General features: G+C 61.2%; 1 long non-coding RNA gene across 1 annotated transcript; it reads right to left on the minus strand.

The window, feature by feature from the left end:
* Positions 1-5,653: 5,653 nt before the first annotated feature.
* Positions 5,654-10,918, minus strand: LOC140597502 (uncharacterized). The gene is made up of 3 exons (XR_011999332.1): positions 9,445-10,918; positions 8,062-8,822; positions 5,654-6,305 (listed from the first exon to the last, which is right to left on the minus strand). It is a non-coding gene; the product is annotated as an uncharacterized lncRNA (long non-coding RNA).
* Between the last annotated feature and the right edge of the window lie 5,057 nt (positions 10,919-15,975).

A 15,975-nucleotide genomic window follows, 5' to 3' on the forward strand; every position in this document is an offset into this window, starting at 1 on the left:
CTCTCCCTCTGCTCCGCCCCTGCTGCTCACTCTCAAATAAATCAAATCCCACAGGCACACAAAGGGACACCTGGGGGCTCAGCGGTTGAGCACCTGCCTTTGGCCCCGGGCGTGATCCTGGGGTCCCGGGATCGAGTCCCAAAGTCCCACGTCCCTGCATGGAACCTGCTTCTCCCTCTGCCTCTCTCTCTGTGTCTCTCATGAATAAATAAATAAAATCTTTTTTTTTTTTTAATAAATAAAATCTTAAAAAAAAATCCAGGTAGAAGGCAGTGGCTGGGACCGGAATGACAGCCGAGGAGGTGGCAAGAGGGGGTCAGACGCCGGATGTATTCTACGGTAAACAGGTCGGCCTGCTGATGGGGGGGTGCTGGTGGTGTGTGGGCACCGGCCCCCCTCATTCCAAGCGCCTCCCACCCGCGGACGGTCCACGGGACTTGCTGCAGCTCCGCAGGCACGAGGCCCCGCTGCTCAGTCAGCGGACCGCGCGGCTCTTGACCTCGGGGCGTGGGTCTGAACCTGGGATGTGAAACGGGCGGAAATGAGCAGAGCAGCGCGCCAGGCCGGACCTCAGCACCCGCCGTGGCCGCCCTCGCGCTGCCCTCTGCAGCCCCGGAGCTTCCCAGCCTCCGCGATGGCTCATCGGGCCCCCTCCGTGGCCCAGGCCCCTCATCTGTGCTCCGACGCCTCTCGCTGGCGGGCGGGCCTTCCTCTAAGCCGCCTGGGGCTCGTCCACGCGGGCCCTGGAGGCTCCAGTTCTCTAAAGCCCGAGTCCAGGTGGGAGAAATGGTGCAGAAAACCTTGGAACATGAGGCCACAGGGACATGGAGGCAGACCCGGATCTGGGGCAGGCTGCGGCTCCCCGGAGGCACCAACCTTCTGGTTCCTCCGTCCTGAATCCCCTACTCTTGGGAGGCAAGGACTGAGCTATTTGTGTAAGAGTCAGGCCCTGGAATGTGTCCCGAGTTCTCTGGCCCCAGGTGCCCTGTGTGCAGGCCTAATAAGCTGTGAGGAGCGCTGGAAAAGTCCCTTCCCCTCTCACGTCCCTCTGCACGTACACTACTGAGCATCCAGCTTAAAAAAAAAAGAAAAACAACAAAAAACCTTTTATGTTATAGGGACGCCGGGCTGGCTGGGTCAGTGGAGCATGTGACTCTTGATCTTGGGATTGTGAGTTCCTTTTTTTTTAAAACAATTTTATTTACTTTTAAGATTTTATTTATTTATTAATGAGAGATATACAGAGAGAAAGAGAGGCAGACACTCAGGCAGAGGGAGAAGCAGGCTCCATGCAGGGAGCCCGACACGGGACTCGATCCTGGGACTCCAGGATCAGGTGGGATTGTGAGTTCTTTCACTACTACCTGTAATATTACCTGGTAACTGATCCAAAAGGAATAATTAGAATCCAGTTTAATTCTAATGCAGCTGACACTGCAGCTAAGAGGAAAAACTCATTTTCCATATATATATATATATATATATATTTTTTTTAATTTTGCTTTGGAAAGGCATCACTGTCTCCAGCATCTGAGTAACATTTATCTTTCTTATTTGGATCTACAGCAGGAGACAGCCTTACAGCCCACAACGCGCTTTCTCACACATTATCTAAGCAACACAGCATGTGATGCTAAAGTAGGTTCTTATTCCCATTTTACATTTGGGGAAATTGAGGCTGAGGAAGGGTGTGCGACATGTCCAAGGTAACACAATTATTCGGTGTCAGAGCTGGGACTTGGGCACAGGTCCTGGGCCTTAGGCAGCGGCCCTCCAGCGTGCCTGTCCCCTGCTGGGGTCTGGGAGGGGGCGAGGCCCGGGCCGGGGAGCCAGGGAACTGGCTTCGAGGCCCAGCGGGGAAGCGAGCCGATGTCACTGGGGTGCGCAGCTCAACGCTTTTCAAGAGAAATGACTGAAGTCAGGTCCACATAGGTCAGATGTGGACCCCCAGGAGCGGGACTGTCTCGGGCACCGTGAGCGGGAAGGGCGGGGGTGGGCAGGCTGGGAGAGGGCCAGGGGGTGAGGGCGGAACAGGTGGCGGTGCCCCCCCCACTGCAGCCCCAAGGGCCTGGGAGAGCGGCCACGGTGTAGACGGACACGATCTGCAAGAAAGGGCGGGGGCCTGATGCTGCCGCGGCCTGGATCACGGGGGCCTGATGCTGCCCGGACCTGGGTCACGGGGGCCTGATGCTGCTGCGGCCTGGGTCATGGGGGCCTGATGCTCCCCCACCTGGGTCACGGGGGCCTGATGCTGCCCCACCTGGGCCACCGGGCGCAGCGCTCCCTCCTCGCAGCATCCGAAACCGCGGCCCAGGCCCTCGCGGGGGCTTTGCAGGGGTGCGGGGTCAGCAGGCGGGGCGGCCGGGGGTCGCCGGGGGGAGGCCACTGCCGCAAGGTGACCCCCGAGGCCCAGGGCGCAGAGCCGGGGGCAGGGGCGGGGGGGGGGGGGGGGACGGGCTGGGCCTCGGGGCCAAGGTCGCGGGTCCCCAGGAGGCAGGTTCAGGGCGAGAAGGGCGGGGGGGGGGGGGGGGGGATAGTTGGGGGGACGTGGGGGGCGGCGAAGCAGGCGGATCCGCAGTTCTGCGCCCCCCCCCCCCCCCGTCCCGGAAAGACCCCCCAGTGGCCTCGGTGGTGCCCTGGGGCCGCCCCCTCCCTGCGCCGCATCGTCCACGTGCAAGGGCCGCGGGAGAACGTGCGGGAGCAACGGGGGGCGGGGGGGGGGGCGGGGCGGAGGGGCGCGGGGGGGGGGCGGGGTCGGTGCAGGGCAGGGGGGTCGGCGCGCGGGGCGGGGGGGCACAGCCACGCAGGCCCGGGCCGCGGCGCCGGGTGGTGGGGGGCGCCCGTCCTCGCCGTGGGTCGCGACAGGGAGACGCGGGCGGGAGAACAATAGGACCCGGCGAGGGCGGGCGGGCGGGGCGGGGGGGAGGGGGGGGAGGGAGGGGGGGAGGGGCGGGGGCTCGGGCTCAGCTGCCCAGGTCGGGGACACCGCGGCCTGGCTCCAGCCCCCCCCTGCCCCCCCTGCCCCCCCCGCGCCCCTCCCTGCCCCCCGCGCCCCCTCCGCAGCGGGGCGCCCCCACTTCCCACCCCCACGAGGCCGCCCGCCCCGTCACCTCCTGGAGCTGGGATCCCCGCGGCCTTCTCCAGGCCCAATCACCTGTGAAGGTTCCTCCGCTGCAAGGCTGGACCTTCCCACTGTTGTCCGTAAACTGCCCCCGCGCTCCGGCCGCACCAGGCTCCAGTGCACACTTCGGGGGCCTAAGCACCTCCCCGTGGGCTGCAACCTGCCACTAGGCCACTGTGGACCGGGCAATGCTTCCCACAGCCACACCCAAACCATGTCCCCCTAAACTGCCCCAGGCCCTGGCAGCCGCCACTCCCCTTTCTGTGAATTTGGGGGCATCACCTTTGTCTCTGCAAAGGCCGGATTCCCCCTTTAGGAGGTTGGGGCCCTGGCCAGGCCCTGGCCCCGAGAAGAGCCAGTTACCAGATGTGGGTGTCCAGGTGGAGAAACCTGGTCCAGTGAGAAAGACGGAAGGGAACGGAGAATGCTCAAGTGAGTGAGGTGCCGGGACGATGTTAGGTCACGTTAGAAGAAAAAAAAAAGACAAAACCGGGACGCCTGGGTGGCTCAGCAGTGGAGCGTCTGCCTTTGGCTCAGGGCGTGATCCTGGAGTCCAGGGATCGAGTCCCACGTCGGGCTCCCTGCATGGGGCCTGCTTCTCCCTCTGCCTGTGTCTCTGCCTCTCTGTGTCTCTCATGAATAAATAAAATCTTTAAAAAAAAAAAAAAAAAAAGACAAAACCCCCAAACTGGAGGTTTTAGTTTAACAACAAATTTAAAGGAAACAACAACAATCATGAAAGGCTCAAAGGACCACAAAGCCTGCCTTCACCCACGTAGAGAATGCAGGGCTGGAAAGTGGCTAGAACTGTCCTGGTTCGCATTCAGAGTGTTCTACCAGCTACATGAAAAAAATAAAAAAAAAAAAGAACACTAAAACGCTCAACCGAATTTATCAAAAATACTGTTTCAACATGTAATCCACTTAAAATTGATGGTCTCTCTCTCCCACCCTTTCCTTCCTACCTGGTCTTTCCATCAGGCTAGCCACAGGCGAGTGCACAACAGCCATTTAGGGCTACGGTGTTGGAACACGGCACAGGTGTCAGGTTTGGGATCAAGACCCACATTCCAGGGCGCCTGGGGGGCCCAGTTGGTGAAGTGTCTGCCTTCAGCTCAGGATGGGGCCCCTGAGCCCCGAGTTGGGCTCCCTGCTCAGTGGGGAGCCTGCTTCTCCCTCTCGTCCTTGATGTGCTCGCTCCGTCACTACGTCTGTCTCTCAAATAAATAAAACCTTTAAATAAATAAATAAATCCCATATTCAGTTCCTTTCTGGCTGTGTGGTTCCCTCATCTCTGTTCCCGCGCCCACCCTGTAGGCTGCGAGGGTCGCGACAGGTTCAGCACATGTGACCATTATTAGTGGCAAATAAGGTGATTATTAATGTGAGATGAGATTTCGGCATTACTGTCGGCACGACCTCGACCTCACTCATTTCCATCAGGTGATGTGGCTTGGAGACGTCGCAGAGGGACGAAAGTCAAAGACAAACCGGGGAGACCTCTGCGGCCCGCGGGTAACGCGTCATCTGACGCGCAGGGAGGGCTTGCGAATGAGAACATGGGGAACACGGGTGGGACATTCACAGAAGCGAGCATCTGAAGTGACTTTTCCCCTAAAGGCCCATTTGAAGTTCAACTCTCCTCAGAATCGAGTGAAAATAAACCGAAGACGGTTGCTGAGTAGTAAATTGCCAACAAGCAGGTTTTTGTCGCATCTAATACTGAGGAAGCGTGAAGGGGCAGATCTGGTCAAATCCAGACACCTGGGGCCTGACGGCCGGGGAGCGGGCGATCGGGCCCCAGGCTGAGCTCCAGCCGCAGGGGCACCAGCCGGCAGCCTCCCCCCGTTTCCCCTCCAGATGCGGCAGGACGGCGCCGCGCACCAGCAGCTCTGATCGTTCTTATCCCAGGTGCAGTCACCTCGTTTTTGCTTTGCTCATCGTCCCTCGCCACTAGTGTTGACATTTCTCGTGGCTTCAAGTAGCCCCAACATTGCTGCAGATCTGGGCAGGCCTAACGCCCACTCACTGGAGCCGTAACCGCCCGGATCATCCTCAGGGCTCTGCTAACTCCTTCGAGAAGGCCCTGCCTGCCAGCGCACGAATGGAAACGTGGGGCCCCTTTTCCATAAAACAAGGGAAGTGGCTTTTCCTTTTCTTCTGCAATGTCTCAGTCTCAGGGTTTTCCATTTGCTATTTACTGCTGTGCCCTCAGGTATGGGGACACCGGGGTGGCAGGTGTAGACCCTCGCAGGTGCGGGGTGCCGGGTGCCGCCCTGAGACCGCCCATTTCCCAGTCTGGGAAGCTTCGTCCCGTGGGGGGAACAGTCAGGGTGACCTAGGTGCTGGGCTCCTGCTCCCTGCGCCCGAGGCGAGGATGCCCGCACAGCGGCTGCGGGACGGGGTGGGGCAACGGGGCAGCAGAGCACAGTACTGTCCCCTGTCCCCGGGGCCGCGGAGCCGATCGGGCCTCGCTGCTAATAACCTGGGTCTTTTTTTTTTTAAGACTTTATTTATTTATCCATGAGAGACACAGAGAGAGGCAGAGACACAGGCCAAGGGAGAAGCAGGCTCCATGCAGGGAGCCCGACGTGGGCCTCCATCCCGGGACTCCAGGGTCACACCCCGCCCGAAGGCAGGTGGCAAACCATTGACCCACCCAGGGATCCCCCATAACCCGGGTCTTGAGCCAGGGGGCGTGGGGCCAGTCAGACCCACTCGAGGGGAGCTGACTGCGTGGGATCTCTGTCTCGGCCTCTCTCTCTGTGTCTCTCATGAATAGATAAATAAAATCTTTTTTAAAAAAGAAGAATTTGTTATGTCTCCGCCATGGTATGCTGAAAAGAGCCCCCGAGGGATGGGATCTCCTAATCCCCAGGACCTGTGACTATGTTACCTTCTAGAGCAAAAGTGACTTTGCAGGTGGGATTAAGGATCTTTATTTATTTTAAAACATTTTATTTATTTACTCATTAGAGACAGAGACACAGGCAGAGGGAGAAGCAGGCTCCATGCAGGGAGCCCGATTCGGGACTCGACCCCGGGACCCCGGGGTCACGCCGTGAGCCGAAGGCAGATGCTCTCAACCGCTGAGCCACGCAGGTGCCCTGTGATTAGGATCTTTAAATGAGGATATCCGTGTGGCCAATGTAATCACAAGGGGCTGACGAGGAAGGGAAGAAGGCTGGAGAGAGAAAAAGTGACTGGAAGATGCTATGTCACTGGCTTTGAAGACGGAGGATGGGGCTAAGGAATACAAGTGGCCCCTAGGAGCTAGAAAAGGCAAGGAAGCAGGTTCTCCCCCGGACTTCCGGAAGGAATGCAGACCTGCCGGCACCTTGATTTTTAGACTTCTGGTCTCCAGAACTGTCAGATAATACATCTGTGTTCTTTTAAGCCACTAAATTTATGGTTACGGCAGCAATAGGGAACTAATACATCTGCTGAGAATTACTATTATTTTATATGTTTGTGATATGTGGAGCCCTGTAAAATACAAGTTCCAGAGCAGGGAGCTCTGTTGCTTGGGTCTAAGCCCTAAAAAATATCAGGGCAGTACGTAGGGCAAAAATAAAGCAGGAAAGAGTGAATTAATTGTTTTTTTTTTTTTTAAAGCAGTGATCTAATTTCAAATGTAGAATCAAAGGCAATTGATAGAAAACCTCTTTTATTTTTTTCTGTAGGGGAGTGAGAGGCCAAGGGAGAGGGAAAGAAAATCTCAAGCTGACTCTGCATGGAGGTGGGGCTTGATCTCGTGACCCTGAGATCATGGTCTGAGCTGAAATCAAGAGTCAGATGCTTAAACGGCAGAGCCACCCAGGCATCCTCAAACTTTTTTTTAAGGTTAGAAAATCACATAATTTCTTGTTGGAAAAGTTTGCAAACTGATAGCCTGATTACACTTAATGGAGTAACTCTAGAGCTAGTCCTTTGAAGTCAAGTCCAGAACAAAGAAAGAATGCTCACTGTTTATTTATTGTTTAGTATTTTATTTTTAGGTACTCTCCACACCCAACAAAGGCCTTGAACTTATAACCCTCCCCCCTCCCAGATCAAGAGCTACATGCTCTACCAACTGAGCCAGCCAAGTGCCCCAGAATGCTCACTATTTTTTTTTTTTTTACTATTTTTATTTCTTATTATTTTTAAAGATTTTATTTACGTATTCATGAGACACAGAGAGAACGAGAGGCAGAGACCCAGGCAGAGGGAGAAGCAGGCTCCATGCAGGGAGCCCGAGAGAGGACTCCGACCCAGGACCCCAGGATCAGGCCCTGGGCTGAAGGTGGCACTAACCCACTGAGCCACCCGGGGCTGCCCTGAATGCTCACTATTTTAAAACATCGGTGGGCTCCATGCTAGGCATAAGAGCCTAGTTAAAAAAAATAAAAATAAAACATTGTTCTAGGAATTTTAGCTACGTAAGACAAGAAAGAGAAATGAGGGAACCCTGGGTGGCGCAGCGGTTTAGCACCTGCCCTTGGCCCAGGGCGCGATCCTGGAGACCCGGGATCGAGTCCCACGTCGAGCTCCCGGTGCATGGAGCCTGCTTCTCCCTCTGCCTGTGTCTCTGCCTCTCTCTCTCTGCGTGTCTCTCATTAATTAATAAAATCTTAAAAAAAAATATGTGCCCTAATTTGTAATTTGAAATAACCTCAGTATCCCTCAGTGGAAACCAGTTAAATTATGGCATAACCATACACTGTAAAGGTGTGTAGCCATAAAAATAACAAGGACAGTGCTCTCTACGTTACTGATAAGGCCAAGTTTCAAAAATATAGTGTTAATTGTGGGGGGGAGCGACCCCAACAAGGTGTAGAAGATGTGTAGGATACGGTACCTTAGAGTTAAAGTGGAATAAAGAGGAATATATCTCTGTTTTAGCTTGTATATACGTACAAACATTAGAAGGATAAACAAAAACCTAAACACAGGCTCACCCATCTGAGGCGGGAGCAGTGGGCAGGGGGGCATAGGAACCGGCAGCGGCTCTTCATCCTATACCTCTTCGCATTTTTTCAGTTTTGAGTCATGTAGATGAATTACCTGTTTAAGAAGTAAACACATATAAAAGCAAAGTAGGGCAGCCCGGGTGGCTCAGCGGTTTGGCGCCTGCCTTGGGCCCAGGGTGTGACCCCGGGGTCCCTGGGTCAAGTCCCACGTTGGGCCCCGTGCGTGGAGCCTGCTTCTCCCTCTGCCTGGGTCTCTGCCTCTCTCCGTGTCTCTCATGAATAAATAAATAAAATCTTAAAAAAAAAAATTAAAAAAGCAAAACAAAGTAGAGCGAGGCTCCTGCGCCCTCTCTTCTCCCAGACCCTCGGACGCCCTGCGGGGAGCCTGCGCGCCCTCTTCACCGAGCCCCCCGGTCCGAGGACGGCGTCGGCGCCAGATCGGGGCCTGCCTCCCGGCCAGCAGCATCAGGCCAGCCGCTCTCTCTCCTCATCCCTGACTTAGAAAAATAAAACCAGGCAAATCCACTCGTCAGCATTTCTGAAGCCAGCTGTTAACCAATCCTCTTGTTGCCCTTTACTTCCTTCCCTCCTTTTTCCAGAAAAACCTGGAAAGCTCTGCTAAACTTTGCAAAATGCTTTAGCAGAGCTGGCGGCCTTGTTTTCCTTCTCCCCTTTGGCCGGTGCCATCCCCACGGGCAGGACCGCGGTCTGCGTGCTCGCCAGCTCGCCCTGCGGGGCTCATCTCGTGCCTAAAAAAAAAAAAGATCCGTATTTTCCTGATCCTACAAACCTCAAATTAGAGGTAATTTTGTACAACTCCCGACCCAAAGTGGCACATTCCATGTGTAAAATTCAGCAGAGTAAATGTATCTGGTTTGAGGGCGCACTTGGTTCCTCCGTGGAGCCAGTCACCCGGGTGACGGCTCTCAGGAGCGACCTGCTCTTGCTCCGGGTCCACGGGCAGCTCCGCGCTGGAGCCTGAGGCGCGGGGGGCCCGGGACACCCCGGTCCGGTCGTTCCCCGGCTGTGGGTCGGCACCACCACGGGTCCGTGGCCGAGGGGGCCCTGCGCTGGGGACGGAAAGCCACGCGCAGCCGAGCGCCCGCCTCCAGCCTCCAACAACCCGGTCGGACGCGGACAGCTCAGAAACGTGTCTGGGCTCATTAGTTTTATTCCTTAAATCCACTTGCAAGGTCTCAGCTGCACCACTGACTTGGGGACTTTTTCGTGGCTGAGTCAGAAGTAACATTTACAGGACCGGCTTTCTCCTGTCTCCCCCCCCCCCCCTTTTTTTTAAAGTTCTGGGGAAATCGCTTTTGTGTCGCAAAGACCGCAGCAGCCAGGGGTCGAACTGTAGGTGATGAGACCCACCTAAGACCTTCCAGGGCGTTCGCTCAGCCCCGCGCTGTGCTGGCTTCCGGTTCCCAGCTCTCACCCGCCACGATTCTCTTGCTAAGGTGCAGGCAACGGGAGGTGCACGCAGGCCCGTGTGCTCCACGACACGCTCTGCTTAAGTCACGCGGGAGCCTAAGCGCAAGTCACTCCCGGCGACGCTGAGCCTGGCTGGGGTCCAGGTGCCAGAACCGCAGCACACGGGGGGCTGGGCCCCAACTCCGCCGCTGGGCATGTTGAGTCTGCTAGCACGGAGCCTGCGGGCCGCCCCTCCACGCGTGCACGGGGTCAGCGGGGCCATTCCGCAAATGTATCAGGGGACAGTGGCCCGCGGGGCAGGGCACCAGCACGCGGCCCGTCGGGGAGAAGAGGCTGCTGCACCCCGGGGCCTCCGGAGTCCCCCGGGAAGGAGGAGCCTCCCTGCTCAGTCGCCCGTGGGGACATCCTGGCCCTAACACAGGGTCTTTAACCGAACAAAAGATCACGGACAGGTGCAAACCGCCAGCCGCGGCCTCGAGGAGAGCGTCGAGCGCTTGCAGAGGGCGGCAGGGCAGGTGTGCAGGTGGCCCCTGCACCCGGGGAGCTCGGCGGGACCCGGCCAGCCCCCGGCGGGGATTCGGGCCCCACGGGCCAGCACCCGGCCTGTGACAAGGGGTAGGCTCAGGCTCGGCGCTGCCACCTCAGGGGGAGGCGAACAGGCAGGCAGGTCCCGAGCGTGGGTCACCCGGCCCCAGGGAGACGATCGGGGACAGGCTCCGCGCCGCAGGCGCACCCGTGCCCGGCGCCTGTGCTGTCCCAGCGGCCACGCTTCCCCCTGCACCCCAGGGCCCGCACCGTCAGGGGACGCCAGCCCCCTCGGGCGCCAGGCGGTGCGGTGACCGCGGTGACCTTGGCAGCCCCGAGCGCCTGGCCCAGACGCCGAGCGCAGGTGGGCCCCGCAGGCCTGCAGCACAGCGACCTCCTAGGGCGCCAGAGGCCCGGCCTCCCCTCCTCCGCCGCGGCCCAGCCGCCCCCCGCCACCCCCGGCCCTCGCAGGGGGACGCTCTGCCCCGGCCTCGGCTCCGTCTTCCCGGCCACGAGGCCTGTTCACAGGCCAAGTCTCTCCTGGGCCATAACCGCCAACCTCAAGCCACAGAAAAAGACCAAACTCTGTCCTTGCGCCTCTAGGTTACGGGGCCGTAATTCATCTAAAGTCGGGAGGATGGGGGCGCCCGGGGGCTCGGCGGTGGAGCGTCCGCCCTGGGCCCAGTGACCCTGGGGTCCCGGGATCGAGTCCCGCGTCGGGCTCCGCGCAGGGAGCCTGCTTCTCTCTCGGTCTAGGCCTCCCTCTCTGGGTCTCTCAGGAATAAATAAAATCTTTAAAAAAAAAATTGGTAGTTCAACACCTCAGCACATCCTCCGACTCCCACCCTTTGCTCTAACTTCTCCATAGCACCTGCCCCCCCCCCCCCCCCCGCCCGGACCGTGACCCTTCCCAGGGAGGGCTCCCGCGCCGCGTCCGTTTCTGGACCCGCGGGGCCTCGCCCGCCGCCTGCACGTGGGACTCAATAACTGTCGAATAAACAAACGGTGAATCCAGGCTTGATTTTTCCTTCCTTCCCTCTGGAGCCTGCCACGCCCTCTCCCCCCACGACAGTGTTTTCCCTTTGGCTTAACAGATAAGGGACCAGTGCCGGGCGGCCCTGGGGCACGATCCGGGGTCCTGGGTCGAAGCCCCCGGTCGGGCTCCCTGCTCCGCGGGCCCTGCTGGTCTTCCTCTCCCTCTGCCCTCCCACCACTCGCGCTGCCTCTGTCAGATAAATGCGTAAAATCTTTAAAAAAAAAAAAAAAAAGAAACAAAACCAGCGAAGGGACCAGCTGACCGCGTACTTCCCATCGGCTCTGGAGGGGAACTTCGGTCCGGGGCAGCGGCACGGGTCCCCGACAGCTCCGTGTGCTCCAGCCTTCCGGGGGCACCATCCTTGGACCTCCCGCCCCCACCTCACCTTCCTCCAAATCCACGCACGCGATGCCTGCATCACCCAACCACAGCCTGGCACTTTCGGCCTTGGGCTGATGACACAATTTTCCTGGACGTGACAACAGGAAAGCCAACAATGAGACCAGGACAGCATTTCCTTGGAAAGCTGCCGGCCCGGCCCTGCGCCCCTGCCGCCCGCCGGCCCCACCGGCCCCACCGGCCCCACCGGCCCGCAGGCCCCGCGAGGCAGAGCTTACCCTGTGAATCAAAGCAAGGACCCGGACCCGGACCCGAGCCCTGCACCTTCAGGCAGGCCCATCGTCCCACCGCGAGGGGACCCACCCCTCGAACCCCATTAACTAAGCCCGCGCGGAGGCCGAGGGCCATACAGTGTGTGGGTTCCCACGAAGGGCAGCAGACGCTCAAGGGACTGGACCCCTTTAACCGCCCTGACTGGCTCGTCTCCTCCTCAGGTCTCGACTGCGCGCTGAATGTGGAACTTGGAAGGAAAGTACGGAGCCGAGGTCGCCGCTCTCTTAGGGCACGGCCTCTGTGCCCCTTCAAGAACCGTCTGACCAAGGGAATTCCGGGGCCCAAGTCCCGAGTCAAGGCCTTCGGGTGCTGGGCCTTGCTTCTGTGCCCCAAGGACGGCCAGACCCTGGTGTTCAGGTCTCCGGAACGCAATCCGTCGGGCCCGACCTAGATGGTTTTAAGATTTTATTTACTTATTCATGAGAGACAGAGAGAGAGAGAGAGAGAGAGAGAGAGAGGGACACAGGCAGAGGAAGGAGCAGGCTCCAGGCAGGGAGCCCGATGCGGGACTCGATCCCGGGACTCCGGGGTCACGCCCTGGGTCACGCCCTGGGCCGAAAGCAGGCACTCGCCGCTGAGCCCCCAGGGGCCCCACAGACCCAGCCTAAATACAAGGGCTTTCCGGCCCCGCGCCCTGAGACCGCTCTCGGTCGTCCCGTCAGTGGTCGGGGTGTCCTCAAACTTAGGCGACGCGTTTACAGCCCGAAGCTTGCGTCCCCGGCCAGCGAGGAGTCTGTTCCCGGCTCCGAGGCGCGCGGGCCGCACCGGCCCAGACAGGGGAGGTCCTGGCGGTCCTGCGACTGCAGGCGGGCAGGGGGCGGCCGTCTAGCCCGGCCCGGAGACCCGCCCCGAGGCAGCAGCTCGGACACGCCCTGGCAGCAAGGGGAAGGGAAAGCCAACGAAGGTGCCCACGCAGCGGCCCCCTCCCGCGCCGGTGGCTCGCTCCAGCAGCAACCACCTGCCTCGCTCTGAGCCGCGGCACTGACGACAAACCCCGGGGTCTTGGTCCTTGTTGGCCCGCCTCAGCCTGGAGCTCTCTCTTGCACTGGCTGAGCTCAAGATTAAAAAGAAAAAAAACCCACATGGAAACGGACACGGACACAGCATTTCTGCCTTCGTTGCCTTCCTCCGGGTCTTGCAGTGCGGCCGCCGTCCCTGTCGGAGAACAGGCCACCCCAGGACGTCAGCGCCGGAGGCCACGGGCGCCCGTTTCTGCCAAGTTGCCAACTGCGAATGAGCAGCGGTTGCGGCGGCGGCAGGTGCAGGGGGAGGTGGCTCCTGCCAGACGGAGCTAAAAAAAGGCCGGTCGGGTCCACAGTCCTCCCCTGGACACGCCCGGGACAGGCCACGCAGGGAGGCTGCCCCTGCTTCCGTTGGCCTTCGGAGCCACAGATGCTGCCCTTTGTCCGTCCCTCAACCCAGTTTAGCTTTGATGGCCAGGGAGGGGGGTTTCCAAGGTGAGGCGGGGGGGTGTGTGTGCCAACCTCACCTGTGCCCCGAGGGTGTCCCAGGGCCCCAAGCGTCCCTAGCCCAGGGGAGAGCCCAGCACGCGGCCCTGGGGCGCCCGGACACCGGCTCGTCCCCTTGCTGGGGGGCACACAGCTCCCCCCAGGTGCAGGCGGGACCTCCCCTAGCGGCACCGCGGGGGAAACCAAGACGGTGACTTGTGAAAACCCTAACACAGCGGGTGGCACATGCTGCAGAAGCATCCGGGGACACGCCAGGTGCGCTCCTTCCACGCCAGGTGTGCTCCTTCCACGAGACGCCGCGTCTTTACTCGGTTAGGAGGTTAGGACGAGGCTAGGACGGCCTCGCGGAAGCTGCGGGGGCTCCCCGGCCCGGCCTCCCGCCTGACACGCGGGACTCCGAGAAGGCACCGGGGCAGGGCTGCCCTCCCGGCAGGTGCCTTCACGGGGGGGGGGGTGCGCAGGTGCCTTCACGGGGCTCCCGGCAGGTGCCTTCACGGGGGGTGGGCAGGTGCCTTCACGGGGGTCGGGCCGCGGAAAACCCCAGTACACACCCCCCTTCTCAGGAGGCCCCGGGTTCCACCGACTGGGTCATGGGTGACCCCTGGCCGGGGGTGGGAGGGGGGGCGGGGGTCTTCCTCCAAAGCCGGGCAGGCCGTGAGCTCCGCCTCCTAAAGACCTGCACGCGGGGCCACCCGGTCCTTACGGGCCCGGGGATTAGGGCCAGAGCCCGGCAGAGCGTGGACACCGACTTGCACGTTTCGACGGACCATCACCTGCCCCGCGCCGGGCCGACCGCCGTATCCGGGGCGGGGCGGCCCGTATTTTACAGGAAAACACCGACGTTGCAGATAAGCGAACGCCTCGCCCCCGGCACACGGGCAGCCGCCGAGCCGCGGCCGGGCCTGGAACCCGCGCCCACCCCGCGCCCGCCTCTCCCTCCCGCGCCGCGGGGCCCGCAGGCTGGGGGCGGGGCCAGCGCCGTCTGGGGGCGGGGCCATCGGGGCGGGGGCGGGGCCAGCGCCGTCTGGGGGCGGGGCCAGCGCGGCCGAGGAGCCGCCCGACCACACGTGCCCGCGCCCCCGCCGCCGTCCCCAGGACGCGCCGCCGCAGCGCGGGCTCCGACCCGACGGTGCCCGGAAGTCGGGGCCCAGCCCGCGGCGAGTCGGGAGGCGCCGGGCTCCCCGGAGCCCGCCCGAGGGCGGCGGGGGCAAAGGACGGTGTCGGAGCGGCCGCGCCCGGCGACGCCCCCCGCCCGCCCCGTCAGCGCGTCTGCCGCGTCCGGCCCCGCGGCGGGTCACGAGGCGGGTGTGGCGCGGTCAGCCCCCGCCCCCGCCCCCGCCCCCGCCGCCCTCCCGCGCGCCACGTCCGCGGCCCCGCCCCCCGCGCGGGGAACCCCGCTGTCGTCACCCCGCCGCGCGCTCGCCTTCCCGCGCGCTCCAGAAAGGACGCGAAGCCGGTGACGTGTCGCGGGCGCCCGAGGCTGCGCAGACGGCGTGGACGCAGGACGCTCCGCGGCGCCGCCTGGCGGGGGAACGCGCGGCCGGAAGCGGGGCTGCGTGACGTCACCGCGGGGGGGCCGCCGCGTGACCCGCCGCGAGGCCGGGCGGCGCTGCTGTGCCTGCGGAGCGGGGCCCGGTGCCGCGTCCGTGCGGACGGGCCGAGGGCGGGAGGGGAGGTCAGGGCGGCGCGTGCAGCCCAGCCCCGCGGGGCCGCCTCCAGCCTCCCGGCGGGGCCACGCGCGGGCACGTGCGGCGAGCTCGCCCCGCTGGAGGCCCGGGCGCGGCCGGGGGGGGGGGGGGGGGCTCTGCGGGGGCGGCGGAGCCCCAGGCTGCGCGCAGCCGCTACTTACATAAAACACTAAAAAAAAGAATAAAAAGTGTCCAATAAGGAGTATCAGGAAATACGACAAAATGCAAAGGCAGAAAACCAGGAAATCAACCCGGGGGAGAAGGAACAGACCCAGGGTACGGGCGAGGGCCGCCCTCCCACCGAGGTACACGCGGGCTGCTCCGCGGCTGCACCGCTGCCCCTGCCCGCGCCCACGGGCACCCACGCTGACCCGGCCTCGGGCGGAGGATGGGGTCGCGGGCAGGAATCAGCCCGCAGGCGGCCGCAGCCAGCGCACCGGGCCGAGGCCCTCGCACCCACCGTGTCTCTGCAGGTGACCACGCTCGGGCGGCCGCTAGCCTGGAGGGGTGGCGGAGACGTGAAGGAAACCGGATACTCCCACAGACAGAGGACATGCATCTGGAAGGGCTCAGCATCACTGTTCAAAACATCCAGATTCTGTGATCTGACATCCAGAATCCACAGGGACCATCATCAGTCCCTTAAGGCTCTGCTTCACCTAATTTTAATTTCCCCTCTTCATATCTAGGCAAACCTTTTCTCCTCCAAAGCCCAGGGCAAGTTCTGAGTTCTCTGCGGGCCTCTCCGGAGTCTCCTCCAGGAACTCCGCCAGCGTCTAAAGCGTCTGTGAGCTCTCCACACAGGTGTCCCCCAACCACACAGGACAGACGCTGAATTTGCCCCTTGGAGGGGGACAGCTCTCGATTTTACCAAAACGCCAATCTTCCTTGTGGGTCTTTGCCCTTTGGATGAGAGACAGAGCACAGTGGCCGGTCCCTGCTCTAGCGTGGAAGTCACACTTCAGGTGCCTCAGGAGCCAGAATTTGGGCCAGAAGGAGCTGCTTGGTGCCAAGAGTGAGTGAAATCCCAGGACAGACAGTGATGGGTCAGACAGACACGGCTGCAGGGTTCCTGAGGCCT

This window comes from Vulpes vulpes, unplaced genomic scaffold (assembly GCF_048418805.1).
Source record: "Vulpes vulpes isolate BD-2025 unplaced genomic scaffold, VulVul3 u000000657, whole genome shotgun sequence".
Lineage (NCBI taxonomy): Eukaryota > Metazoa > Chordata > Mammalia > Carnivora > Canidae > Vulpes > Vulpes vulpes.